Source organism: Malus sylvestris, chromosome 1 (assembly GCF_916048215.2).
Source record: "Malus sylvestris chromosome 1, drMalSylv7.2, whole genome shotgun sequence".
In the NCBI taxonomy this organism is placed as follows: Eukaryota; Viridiplantae; Streptophyta; class Magnoliopsida; order Rosales; family Rosaceae; genus Malus; species Malus sylvestris.
This window is the reverse complement of record NC_062260.1, coordinates 28,281,521-28,296,548: the sequence shown is the minus strand read 5'-3', so window position 1 is coordinate 28,296,548 and position 15,028 is coordinate 28,281,521.

Below are 15,028 nucleotides of genomic sequence, written 5' to 3'. Positions count from 1 at the left end.
TTCGTAGATATTTTATATAAAATTTTGATTTAATTTTTTTGAAATCTTATGAGAATATGTGAGATTTGTTGATACTTAAAATACATTACGAAATCTCTCAAATCCCCTTTAATTTATCAACTTTTTCAAATTCTTTAAAATCAATTTCTAATTGAATACATCTGGAATGTTATAAATTTATTTAAAATCATAAATAAATATACCCAAATTTATAAGGATTTTAATAAACTAAATTAAAATATTTATTGAATACACCTTTAATTTCAGATAATCGCTTAAAATCCTCATTAAATGGTCTTAGATTCACTAAAAAATTAAAAAAAATCAAAATTCCAATTAAATCCAGCCCCTTAATATTTAGGTTTCAGTGTCACTGCCTAAAGTTGGAGATCACACCTTTTCTAATTTATTTGCCGGCTTCATGTGACCTTTTCTCTGTCCCTATTAAAACTACTCGTATATTTATAGGTGAAGTTTTAGGGTACGTGATTTTCTTGCTTCAGAATTGGGAACCACTATGAATGAGAGTTTTAGGTTTGTGATTTTTTTGCTTCAGAATTGGGAACGACTATGAATGAGAGTTTATTATGGATACTGAGTGGGAGGGATTGAATGATCATTTTAGTCTCACGCGTAAGACTCACGTGCAAGCGATTAACGCACGAATGACATATCAGTTATGGACATGAATCCTCAAAGATTTTACCACAATAGTTTAATTCGAATTTGTTTTTGTTTTTTTACCATATAAGATATCTTCTGAATATCTTATAACCATATGAATCATTTATCTAATTTGGAAAAAAATAGATAGGAAAAAAACTAGGGTTACTTTGCCTTGCTTGAGGCCCAATACACTGAAGCCTTACTTTGCTTGAGGCCCAAACCTAGTGTTAGAATGTTTTTATCTCCTAGGCTTCTATGTTCACAAAGGAAACGCTTGCTTTTTTGGGTCCTGCCCAATGAACGATGAAGATGTTCTCTTTCCTTTGCCAATCATTCAAATTTCAATGATTGAAGAAAGCGACGTGGAAAATCTGACAAACTAAAATACAAATTATATTCAGTGACATGTGCTTTACGTCATTTTTTTCATTCATGTTGTTCACATGTTAGGTCTGGAAATTCGCCATATGTGAGGAGGCGTGAGAGATATGAGGACAAAGTTTCACATCGGTGAGGGACCTAACCATGCAAGGGTTTATAAGAGATTGAGCTACTCTCTATATTGTCAATTGGTTTAATAATGATGTTTGTACCATACTTAAGGCCTCCGTATTTAGATCTCGTATAAATACTCGGGAGACTTAAATATAATTATGTAATAAAGGAAGGGGCAAATATGTAATAAGTGATGAGCCCTTATTCTATAAAATGACTCATCACCCTCACAATTAGGGGAGGCTAATTCTTAGGCCTTAAGCTCCCTCATCCTCTCACATCTCCTCTAACATTACAGAGGTTTTCTCTCCCTCAGAAATACATAACCAGTGTGGACGTAGCCCAAATCTTGGGGTGAACCACGATGCATCTTGTGTTATTTACATTTCTTGCATATTCACGGTCGGATTTACGTTGTTACAAAATCTCCAGTTTTGTGCATCAACATTTGGCGCCGTCTATGGGAAACGATACTAAAAGTTGTGTTGGTTCTCTTTCATTTTTTCACCTCCACCGTGAATCTACAAAAAACCCAAAAACCAAAGCTTTCCCAGATCCCACACGAGAGATAGATATGATCACCTGCAACAAATCCCAGATCCCATATTTTTTCTTTTGTCTCTGTTATTTCCTTCCAATCCAAACAAACCCCAACAGAGGGGGTGTCGAGAAAAGCTTCACCTAGTTGCTGATTGCTCGCCGAAGTTTTCTCTCTCTTTTCTCTTTCTGCATCACACTCTCAAATCTCCATTTTCTGATGGGAAAAAGGGCGAGTCAGACGGGCCAGGTCAGGATCAAGGACCCGGGAGTGGGTCCAACACGCACGGCGATAGGATGGGGATGACGACACCGCTTTCGATTCCCCGGCAACCTTCAACGACAATCCTCCCCTCAATTCTTCTCACAACCCAAAACACTCAATCATGGCAGAGATACCAGCTGAGAGAGGCCGCGGACGCCGACCTGGCCGACGTGAAGAGGAAGAGATGTGGGTCCCAGTGACGAAGCTCGGCCGCCTTGTAAAGGAAGGTAAGATCCGTAACCTGGAGCATATCTATCTCTTCTTTATCCCTGTCAAGGATATCTAGTCCTACTGTTTCCAACCCTCGTTTGGTTGACGAGATGGTGAAACCACACCACCAGTTCATGTAAGACTCGGTTCTTTAAAGAAAAATATCGGAAAGTATCTCGGGCGCCATAAGAACCTTCCTAATCGGCGCGCCATGACGGCGTCTTCGATGGAACGATCTGCCACAACCTCTTTCCCACGACACGTCGTATTGAAACATTTTTGTTTCGATCACTTCCCCAAACCAAATTTGAACTTCGAAATTCACTTCAGACGCCGTCGTGTAGGCCTGACCCTGGCCTCTCTTCGCTCAGACGACACCACCAGTGACAGAAATTACGGCGGTGGTCACAGAAACCTAGTCAGAGTCACTATGGAATTGGAGAGCGCCTTGGAGGACTTCCCTTATGACGTCGAATCAAAAGACATGCACACTCTCTCGAGACCTTTATCATCGACCCATTTCTCCAATTAGGTCTCTGATGGCTCCCGCCATCATGTTGCATATCAAAAGGTTCATGGAGCATACAGTGAATCAGTTACAGAGAAAGCGTATCCAAATTGCGAAGCAGTGCCTTGTGAACAATTCGATACTGCTTTTGAGGTGTGCACCAGCTTGTGTTCAAACAACAGAAAAAGAAAAAGGAAAATGAGGTCCGTAGCTGATGCCAAAGCAAAAACAGAAAATAGGTGAGCCCTATTAGGAGCTGAGAGATCAAGAAAAGCAGAAAAACAGTGGGGAACAAAGCAAAAAAGAGAAAGCAAAAAAAACAAAAGAGAAAGCAAAAGAGAAAGCAAAAGGGAGGAATAAACACCCCACCAGAATGATGTGATTTACTTTTCTTATTTATGAATGATGTAAATTATTTTTCTTATCTTTCGGAGACATCTGTATAAACCCCATCAAAGGGTAATAATAAAAATAAATAAATAGAAAAAAGGTAAAGCCCAAAATAAATGGGCTGGCATGTTGTGGAGGGTGAATGCCCATAAGCCCAAAATAGCATCAACCAGGTGATCAAAAGTACGCCCAGTACTTCAAAATTATTCGGCAACTTACCGCTATTACCACCAACCAGGTGATCAAAAGTACGCCCAGTACTCCAAAATTATTCGACAACCTGCCGCTATTACCACCAACCATGTGATCAAAAGTACGCCTATTACTTCAAATTATACATGAGCATTACTCATGTCAATCATACATAAATATTTATGAGCATTACTCATATCAATCATACATAAACATTTATGAGCATCACTCATGTCAACATTCATGAGCATCACTCATGTCAACATCCATGAGCATCACTCATGTCAATCAACATAAATATTCATGAGCATCACTCATGTCAATCAGCTTCAAAAGCTTCATTTACAAAAGCTCTAGCTTCAAAAGCTTCATTTACAAGAGCTCTAGTTTCAAAAGCTGCATTTACGAGAGCTCCTGCTTCAAAAGCTTCATTTACAAAAGTTTCATTTACAAAAGCTCCAGCTTTAAAGCCTCACTTGCAAAGCTTCACCTACAAAGCTTCAGTGCAGGGTATACAAATACCACATCCGACCACTTCGGCCCATACATGGATTCAATTTGAAGTCTCCAGCCAACAGACTCTATTGACCGAAGACTTGGGGTATTACATTATGTACCATATATTGGGCCTCAACTGGGCCTCATGAAAAAAACTCGGGGGACTTAACCCATCACTTATGTATTGAGGAGCGAGTCATTATTCTATAAAGGGGACTCCCTCACTTTCATTAGAGAGCACCCATTATTCATGTACTGATGAGCGAGCCCTTATTTTATAAAGATGACTCCCTCACCTTCATTAAAGAGCATTGCGGCCAGCTGAGCAACCGCCTCGCCGCGAGCATCACTCCTAACCCATCATTTATGTAGTGAGGAACGAGCCCTTATTCTATAAGAAAGACTCCCTCACCTTCAACCGCCACAAGCCGAGCCAACCAAGGCAACATAAGCCACAAGTCAAGCAGTCTCGCAACATGTGCTACATCTAGTTGAGCCTCATTTCACATTGAGCACCGCCTCATATCGAGTATTCAGCTCTAGACGACATCTAGTTACTTCGGCCCACACATGAACTGAATTTCAAGTCTCCAGCCAAAAGACTCTCTTGACTGAAGACTTGGGGGACTACTGTTTGTACCATACTTAAGGCCTCCGTATTTAGATCTCGTATAAATACTCGGGGAGACTTAAATGTAATTATGTAATAAAGGAAGGGGCAAATATGTAATAAATGAGGAGCCCTTATTCTATAAAATGACTCATCACCCTCACAATTAGGGGAGGCTAATTCTTAGGCCTCAAGCTCCCTCATCCTCTCACATCCCCTCTCACATTATAGAGGTTCTCTCACCCTCAGAAATACATAATCAGTGTGGACGTAGCCTAAACCTTGGGGTGAACCACGATCCATCTTGTGTTATTTACATTTCACAGTCGGATTTATGTTGTTTCAAGACCTCCAGTTTTGTGCATCAACAAATGAAACCTCAACTTTCTCATGGTATCAGAGCAGCTGAAGCCTAACAACCACACTTGCTTCACATCATCTGATATATTATTAACTACTTAAAAATCTAAATTCACACTTATTGAATGGTACATGCGCATGTAATTAAGTTGATATTGATTAGTAGTGCGTCTTTATCAAAAGCATGAATCATATCAGATCATGAGTTTGGTAGCCTGAGGTTAACCACTACTATTACTCACCGGCAAAGATAACCACTACACACTATCACCAATCAATGTAATCATCTGTTTGTCAGATAGTTGTCACGTAATTTTAGAGTCCGGAGATCATTTTTATGTAACTTTCCTTTTTAGTTTTCTTCATTAAACAAATGATAAATAATTTATCTTGATTCATTAATCTAAATTAGAGAAAAATATTCAAACTAAAGTGTAGAGATTAGGTACATTGTTTTAACCAACTTAGCTATAAGCCTAAATCTGCAACTACGTACTTTTACTTTCTTTTTCTCTGCAGCCCTAATTGGACTTGCTTCATTCATCATGATTCATGCATCGATCACTGTCCTAATTTACACTTCTTTGGGGATTAGCCGGTTAGGGTTTTGAGGTGTGTTGAGCAAAGGTGATTTCTAATTAGATAAACATATATATACTCATCTACGAAACTACGAACACGAAAAGAAGAGAGGGTTGGAGTGACAAACGTAGCAGTGATACATGTAAATATTATTTACTAATAGGCAAGACTGGCAGTAAGGTCGTGGTAGCAGTAGCACAACGTTTCCAGTAAGATTAGCAGTAGCAACGTTTCTCACATGTCCTGGTTGGGTGAGACTTGAGAGGCATGAATGCATCTTTCTGCTGCTCAATGATTCTAACTCCATTTTCTTTTTGCAGACCTTCTCGAATTAACTTCCAATATATATTTGAGTGCATGTATTTATGCGATGGAAATGTTTTAACTTTTAACTTATAAGTGCAAGTCGGACCATTTATTCGTTAAACAAATGATTAATAATTTATACTGATTTATTTGTCTAAATTAGAGAAAAATATTCGAACTTAAATGTAAAGATTAGGTACTGTTTTAACCAACTTGGCTATAAGCCTAAATCTGCAACTACGTACTTTTCCTTTCTTTTTCTCTGCAACCGTAATTGGACTCGCTTCATTCATCATGCATCGATCACTGTCCTAATTTACACTTCTTTGGGGATTAGCCGGTTAGGGTTTTGAGGTGTGTTGAGCAAAGGTGATTTCTAATTACATAAACATATATATGCTCATCTACGAAACTACGAAGGCGAAAAGAAGAGAGGGTTGGAGTGATAAACTTAGCAATGATACATGTAAATATTATTGACTAATAGCAGTAAGGTCGTGGCAGCAGTAGCACAACGTTTCCAGTAAGATTCGCAGTAGCAACGTTTCTCACATGTCCTGGTTAGGTGAGGCTTGAGAGGCATGATTGCATCTTTCTGATGCTCAATAATTATAACACCATTTTCTTCTTGCCGACCTTCTCGAATTAACTTCCAATATATATATATATATATATATATATATATATATATATATATATATATATGTATGTATGTGTGCGCATGTATTTGTGTGATGCAAATGTTTTAACTTATAAGTGCAAGTCGGACCATTTATTTCTATATGACTTGTTTTTATTTGTTTTGTGGTTTGAAGTTCGACGAATATTTCCGATGCGGCTGTAGATCTTTGACTGTAATTTTGGACATTCTTTGATCGACAGTGGACTAAGGAGTAACGCAAGGCAATTTGGCTACTCTATCACCGTATCACAAAAAACGCCAACTTATAGCACAAGGATTATCAGAAAATTGACCTAATTAAATTCATATATATTTATTTATTTATTTATAATATAACAATATATTTATATTAGAAGATGTGAAGAGTTGAGCTAAATCATATAATCACCGGCAGAGCCAATTAAGGCCAACAAGGGTCACTTGACCCTTCTCAATATCTTGGAAATATGTCTTCTTATTTATTATATTTAATTTTTTTTTTGTACAATAATATTTGCATCATTAAATATAATATAATATCATGTACCTAGGATTAGGAGGCTTAAGACACTTTGACTTAAAGGTGCATGTCACTTCATTGTTGCCTCAAGTTATTTAATTTATTCACATGTAAGTTTTGAAATTGTTTGAATTTTTCAGTAAATTTAAATCACCATTTGATACTGTTATTGTATATTTATCTTTTCAATCTCTTTTTTTGATAAAACATATTTAACATTAGTTTATTATCATATGATTTTGGAACGACAACACAATTAGGTTGTAATTAATAAACTTGTAAATTCTTAATAATTATTATTAATGTGAGATCCAATATATTAAAGTTAGGTGGACTTCCCTTATTAGAAATTCTGACTACGCTACTACAAACAATAGTTTTTAGTACAACGATATATTTATATTAAGAAGTGTGGAAAATTGAGTTAAATCACACATTAACTTTGTCATAAGAATTTAGTATCGAAATTGTCATTCACTTGTTAAACTTATATATTAATTAGTGTATGCTCATCGTTACTTGATTGTCGATGAGATGAACCAATGTTCAAAACCAAAAACCAAATATACTTGAAAAAAGTTTGCACAAGGTCAACTTAGGTTTATATTGCAAGATTTGGTGGTGATGGGTTGAAAAGTGGAACATTGGTTATGTATCGCTTTCAAACAATGAAAATACAAATTCCCCACCACGTTATCAGCATCTAGCAATAATCGATCGATGTTGCAGACAAAAAAATAAAAGTTGTAGCTATTTTTATTTATTTTCTTGATCTCTCTGTCGGTTGGTCATTGATTCCATGCATACCTACGTAATATAAAGGATTAAATTAACTAATACTACTTAATTACGTAATTTAATTAGGTTTCTATCTTCCGTATATCAGCTGATATCTTGCTGTTTTGGTGAAAAGATTCACTAGTTTTTTTTTGTCAAAGGATAGAAATGTATTAAAAGTCAAATACGAATGGAAACATTTGCATCTTCAACTAAAATATTAAACAAAAATTGAGGTCCTAATTCATCCCAACCATAACTCCCACCATGCTTAAGAACGTACGCCAAGCATGCCTACGCAAGATCGAGGAGTTAATTAATTAATAATACGTGATTACTTACTTTAATTTGTGTTATGTATGACGAATTCATTGTTTATTGTAATAAATAAAAATGAGCATGAAGAGCGAGACATTTCAAGTACCTTCCGCAAAGATAGGGACAAAAACAAATGAATAGTAATTAAAAGAAATTAGAAAAGTTGTCCCACTTTTGGGATATGACAAAGATTTACTCGAATTTTTTTTTTTAGTTGTGGAGTAATAACACAATTAGTTAGATTTTTTTTAATCTTTAAATTAATTATATTATTATACTTAATACAATGTAACTGAACTGTATTCATAAACACACTAAAAAGTCTATCAATCTATTCATTATCAGTGGGAAAAAAAAAACACAAGAGAAAAATGGATTGTTCAGCTGATAAATATGTGATTGCTGTGGATGATACCATCACTTGAGATTCTCATCGTTACAAAGACAGAGTGAAAAGACCAATTGTATAACTGGCCCGCACGCACGACTGATGAACCAACCATTGTCTTTTCACCAGGAGGATCCTCTCCTGGCCCTCTTTACGAGGATCCTGAAAATTCTCAAATTGTGTTCGTTCATCGTATATTGTGTGATTAATTTTCATCAGGTACTATTTATATTTAATTTAAAATAAAAATATTTAAAATAATTTCTGACTATATGATGTACAATGAACGAACACGAATTGATAATTATTAGGATCCTCACAAACAGAATCCGAAGATGATCCTTTTTCTTCTATTCATGCATGCATGCATGTTAGAAATAGGGTAATGTTAGGGAAACTAAATTTGTAGACAAAATTTTGAAAACTAAAAAATATTGAAGTTGATGATTGATTTATTACTTAAGCGTTGATAAATGTGTTCATTTTTATTTGTGACACATTATTTAATTTGTAAATTTTGTTTCTAAATTTAATTTTTCTAACATTAACCTTTGAATAACCGTTCTAGTTCATTCTACCAATCATCTCAACATATTTAGACAACATTTAAAGAAGGGAATTATAATTGACATTCTAAAAATCTCATTTTATACTTCAAACTTTCTATAATTAGAAAGAAAAATACACTTGTGAGAAATGTAGAATGAAATTTTTGGAATGCTAATAACAATTACCTTACAGAATAAAGCAGACTTTGCCCTTTTTCTCTTTCTTTGGTTGAAAATACGATAAAGGAGAAAAAATTTAAGATATTTGCAAAATAAAGTGAATTCAGATTTTGAACCATGAAAGTCTATTGTTAAATATTTAAGCTTTCTAAATAGAAACAAAATGCGAAGAGTGCAGAGCGCAGATCAGTTTATTTATTGAGATATTTCTCCCAACATTTAGTGAGATTATTATCGTCAACTACATTATATTGCGCATATGTGGATAGACATCGATACATGTCGAGATATGCCTAGCAAATATTACATCAAACACTTGGTTGACACAAAAAATATCAGTACTGAACACTATGAGAGTCCTCAAAAGACCTTCACATGTATGTTTTCTAACAATCCGAATAATTCTGAGATCACCTTGATCCTAATGTACATCTGTCCTAAATATATTAGTACGAAAAATTAGGAGACCTACTTCAAATGGAGGTCTAAGACGCATTAATTGTTGCCATGTTGCCTATCAGTTCTATGAATTTGTTCATGAATATTAGAACCGCCTTTAGTTATTCCTTGATAGAGAATACTGTTTATGAAACGACAGACACTTCTTTATTATATATATGCTCCGAATTCTCTACAACTTGAATCAAATAATGGTTTCATGGATCGCTCATCGGTAGCAGTGTTTGAAGTATCAGTTCTATGAATTTGTTCATGAATATTAAAACCGCCTTTAATTATTCCTTGATAAAGAATACTGTTTATGAAACCACAAACACTTCTTAATTATTTCTTTATATTGATCATAATGCAGAACGTGTATCTTGTTGCTTTTGACTAAATTGACCCAGTTGGTCTGTTATAATTTTGAATTTATGAGTCTGAGCTATGTTAAATGAGTCTTAGTTGAATTGAAGCAGTCATGAGAATGTGAGGATAAAAATCAACATCGGTATTGTATTATGCAAGAAATTATGGAGTTAGATTATTTTTTATATTGTTAAATTAGTTTTATAATGAAACATCAACTTTTTTCCCCAAGTATATATGATATAAGCCTAATATCATGATATATAAGTATGTATATATTTCACTGTTATCTATCTATATATATTTTGCCGAAGCCTGAGGTATCTTATACCTCAAAGGATATGACTAATCCCCAGTAAGGTCTGAAAAGGCTGAAGGCATTTCAGCTCACCTATGACCACAGTTAAATGACACCCGTCATCTCAAAGCTTTCAACCAAGGAATTATTCGTGTTGTTGCTAGCTTCCTGCCTTGAACTCAAGATCATAGAACAAAGGGTTGTTTAGATATAGGCCATTATAACTAATATTGTCTAGACAAAAACCCACATCATATTAAACATCCAAATAAAATCTAAAATTCAAATAGTCTGCCATGTTGGCAAATAGATGACATATCCTTATAAAATATTTACAACATATGGCACAACAATGACCTAAATATGTCAATAAATATTATTATTACTCACCTTCAATTATGCTAGCAATGAGCAATTGAGCTCTTGTTTTAAAACCACGTATTACAAACTATTTACCTATATTTTTAAAATTAACTATTTTACCTACATTCTTTTGATACAAACTAATTGACCTACATTCTTTTGATACAAACTATTTACCTATATTTTTAAAAAAAATCACTAATTTATATACATTATTTTGTTACAAGCTAATTTATTTGCATTTTTGTAGTACATACTAATTTACCAATCTACTTATTAATTTACCTATACAAATAATACTGTCATATTATTACTTATAATATCCAAAGTAATCATATAAATTTTTTCTTTACAATATCACACCTATGGAGTAAGTAAATTATTTTTACAGGATTTCTATTCTAAGTGGGTACTAACTGTTGACCCTAAAAACTACCAAGCCTACGTGGCGCACATGCCAAGTAACTAATAAGCTAACTACGTCTTTCAGTTGTATGTGAGGCATGCTAACTCGTCGGCCAAGTTCGACCGAGGAGTAAAATTTGTTGATGTTGCGTTGGGTGCGCTGCTGACTTCTTGATCTTGCGACTGCGGCCGAGGAAGGAACATGCCTCGGCCTTTAGATTCTAAAGCCTGAAGACAAGGCTACTAGTTCTGCGAAGTTCACAAATCGTCGGCGCCTGATTCGGTCACGGTGATTATGTTCGTGAGAGTATAAGCACGCCGAATCAACACCAGAGTATAGGGACACAAATACACAAAACAAATGTACGTCTTGATTGTGAAAGTGGTTCAGCCGTCAGAATGCCAAACTCTAAAGCCTACTTGCGAGTATCCAATCATAAAATAACTTGGCATTCAATGCGCCGAGCCCAGTAATTCGAAACACCTCACTTCGCCGAGAAGGCTAATGAGATGACCTCTGCCAATAAGGATTCGAAAAATCCTTCTTGGACGAGACTTGGAAAGATAACCAGTCGGTCTCGTCGCAGTGTTGTTTATCCAAACTGAAGGTGCTTCGTGGTCGGCTGATTCTACGACAACAGTACTGTTTATCCAAAATGAAGATGCTCGCCGATTGCCTTCACAGGGCTATTTATCCAAACTGAAGATGTGTTGGCCAAAAAGAAAAATAAAAATCTCAAGGTTGTTGAGAGGTTTCGCGTAGAGCGAGGGTTTACGCAGGGCAGTTTGTGTGTTGAATTTGAGAGGCTTTGTTCGATGTCCTCCCTCCCTATTTATAGTAGCCAACCTGTATCGAATCACAATCATTCTCGGATTAGAACTTCTTTCCCCGATTCAACCTTATCTCAGCCAGTCTTACTCATACTAGGACTTTGAACTTAACTCATTATCAGGCCGCATTCAATTTCAAACTCTAACATCCATATCCTGCCGAAACTCCTTCTCGTAATAGGCATCACCCACATCCCACAGGTTCCCGATGGGATATGGCCAGCTTCGACAACGCGGCCCATGAGCTAAATACATCTTAATGACACCTAAACACGGCCTCTGGGTCGAGAACAATTCTACACTCAGCCCAACTAGCACCGGGCTGAGAACAATTCTAAACTCGGCCAAAACAAATATTTTTGGCCCAAACACTAACATATAGATAGGTAAATTATTTTCTATGGAAAGAAAAAAATACAACCATTATTTTGTATAATTTTTTTTTACATAAATTATTTTTGTCCATGTCTCAACGTAAAACACCATAATATTTTTTTATTTATATTATATATTGCATGCTAATAAGGTAAGCTAGTTTCATGATATTTTTGGTAAAAAAATTTGAGAAAAAAAAAGCCTAATCAAATAATAGGTTAGTTGACATTTAATTGCATTGAAAATAATAAAATGAAAAATTTATTATTAATTATATAACCCATGTTACATTCTATGAGGGTATTTTAGGAACACGAGAATTATAAAAACTGACATACCAAGCTTGTTAATGACTCTAGTAAATGGGGTTTATGTCTGAAAAAATAAAGAGGATGGGTTTTAAGTGAGAGAAAATAAGTTTTAAGGGGGAAACTCTCATTTTGAGTAGAACAAATCTGACTTGGAATTTTATTGCATTTCCATTGTACCACGTAATTATCACTATCATGTATATTCGATCCTCTTCAATTTGCTTTGAGGAATATGGCCTGATTTTGATAGTTTGGGAAATGACGGGTATGATTTATCTGCATGATGCATCCCTTCGACAAAAATCATCGCTCGCCCCCACATACCTAGAATCCTAAGCTTTGCATATGCATGGCATGCTGGCAGAGAAGCAAACCTATATTAAATACAACTACTATCTTAAACTCAATTTGATTATTTTGGTAACATGAGTTCAATCGTTAGGTATGACGGTATCTATGAAGAAATAGGTTTTATTAAAACCTAAATTAACTACTGCAAGTTTAAAGATATACAACTCGTCACTTAGTACTACAACTAATTTATATATTTTTTTAACTTATAAGTTAGAGGTTGTCAATTTGAATCTAGCAAATAGCTAGTTCAATACTAATTTATTTTCTCGACTATAGATCTATAAGTATATTTGTCATTTATGTAATTGGCAAATAAGCACATCGATCTAACCTCGAACTTGCATCTAATTTGATTTCCAAATTTTAAAAATATTATCTTAATCATTTTCAATACCTTATCTTCGTGATTTTGTTAGGTACTCAAGCCTAAGGAAAAAGCCCAACCCAAAAGACTAGCTTGATACGTGGGAGGATCTCAATGACTTAAGTACAACTACATCATTTCTAGTGTAGCCGATGTGGGATCATAACATCACACCACCCTTTGGAAGACCTAACGTCCACGACGGTTTTTACTTTGGTGGCTTTTACTCTTAATGGCGGCGCACCCTCCTTTGGTCGTCTTGTTAAGGTAGCAATTTCCAGGTCGCCCTCTCTGCAGCGTCGGGACCCGACGTATACGGTGGCCCTTATTATAGTGGCTTTCACTCTTAACGGTAGCGCATCCTGTTGGTCGTCCCATTAAGGTAGCCCTATCCAGGTCACCCCCTTCGCATCGTCAAGAACCTAGACTCTTATACCAATGTTAGGTACTCAAACCCAAGGGAAGAGCCCAACCCAAAAGACTGCTTGATAGGTGAGAGGACCCAAAGAACTTAAGTACCACTACACCATTTCTGATGTAGCCGATGTAGGATCATAATAGATTTTGATTATCTTGATTGACCATATCATCTCTAAGTCTACAAACTTATATCTAAAAATTGTTTAATCGTTTAAATATGCATTAGAATTAAATAATGACACGAGCCACACATAATGAATACTAAAATTATTCTAATAATTCTTCACTTGCTACTCAAAACTTCTCATGTGTTTACTTGCTCGTAATAAATAAATACTAATACGTGTTTCACATTAAAATTCATAATAATTCACATAAAAGGAAAATTATATCAACTAGGATCGGAGAAGATAAGGACAAGGATTGTCTGCCCTCCTAGTTGTGGTGCCCTTCCATGCCGTCCTATTTTGTGCGGTCACGGTTAAGCCACGTCAATATTTTATATTTTTATTGTTTTTTGTCTTATTATCTCATTAAAAAATTAATATAAAATATTAACGTGGCTTAACCGTGACTGCACAAAATAGGAGGGCATAGAAGGACACCACAACTAGGAGGGCAGACAATCCTTATCCAAAAGATAATTGACTGAACTCTCATTTCTTCATACTCCCCTCCACGATTTCTTTTCTTATGTACATTTTGCCTATTTCACCACGCAAAATAAATAAGCACATCATACTCTTCCTCATACTTTTAGAGATGTAATATCCATACACCATTTTTAACTTCTCACACACCTTTTTAATTTTCGACTGTCGGATCAGATGAATTAAAGAAAATCAAATGACAGAAATTAACAAGAGGTGTGTGAGAAGTAAAATAGGATGTATGGATAGCATACCCCTACTTTTATTGTCCCTAAAACTGTGTTTATGTTTTATACTTGTAGATGACTAGTTTCTCGTTTGAGAAGTGTTTTTAAATAACTAAAACTGTTTTAAAAAAATGCTTTTAAACAAATCATTGGTAAAAATGTAAGTTAATCTTGAATAAAAAAACAATGGAAAGTATTTCATGTAAGAAGTATATGAGTTTGTTTGAATGTGTTTTTAAAATAACTGAAAGCGTTTTTAAAGAAAATGTTTTTTGATTCCAAAAGCACTTAAAGTGTTTTCTGCAAGAAGCACCAGTTATGTGCTTATTTCAAAAAGCAAGAAACACTTAAGTGTTTTTCTACAATTTATTTGTATTTTTACTAAGGATTGGTTCCAAAAACATTTTCACTATAAGTATTTTTAGTCATTTTAAAAGTACATCTAAATAAGCTCTATAGCTAGTACTTGCCAACAAAATTTTTCCTAAAAACACTTTCAATCATTTAAAAGTATTTCTAAACGAGCATAAACCATTTCCAATTTGATTGGTGTTTGACGGGTATTCGGTGTTTTCTATTTAATAATACGTAATTTTTGTTCTTATTTGAATA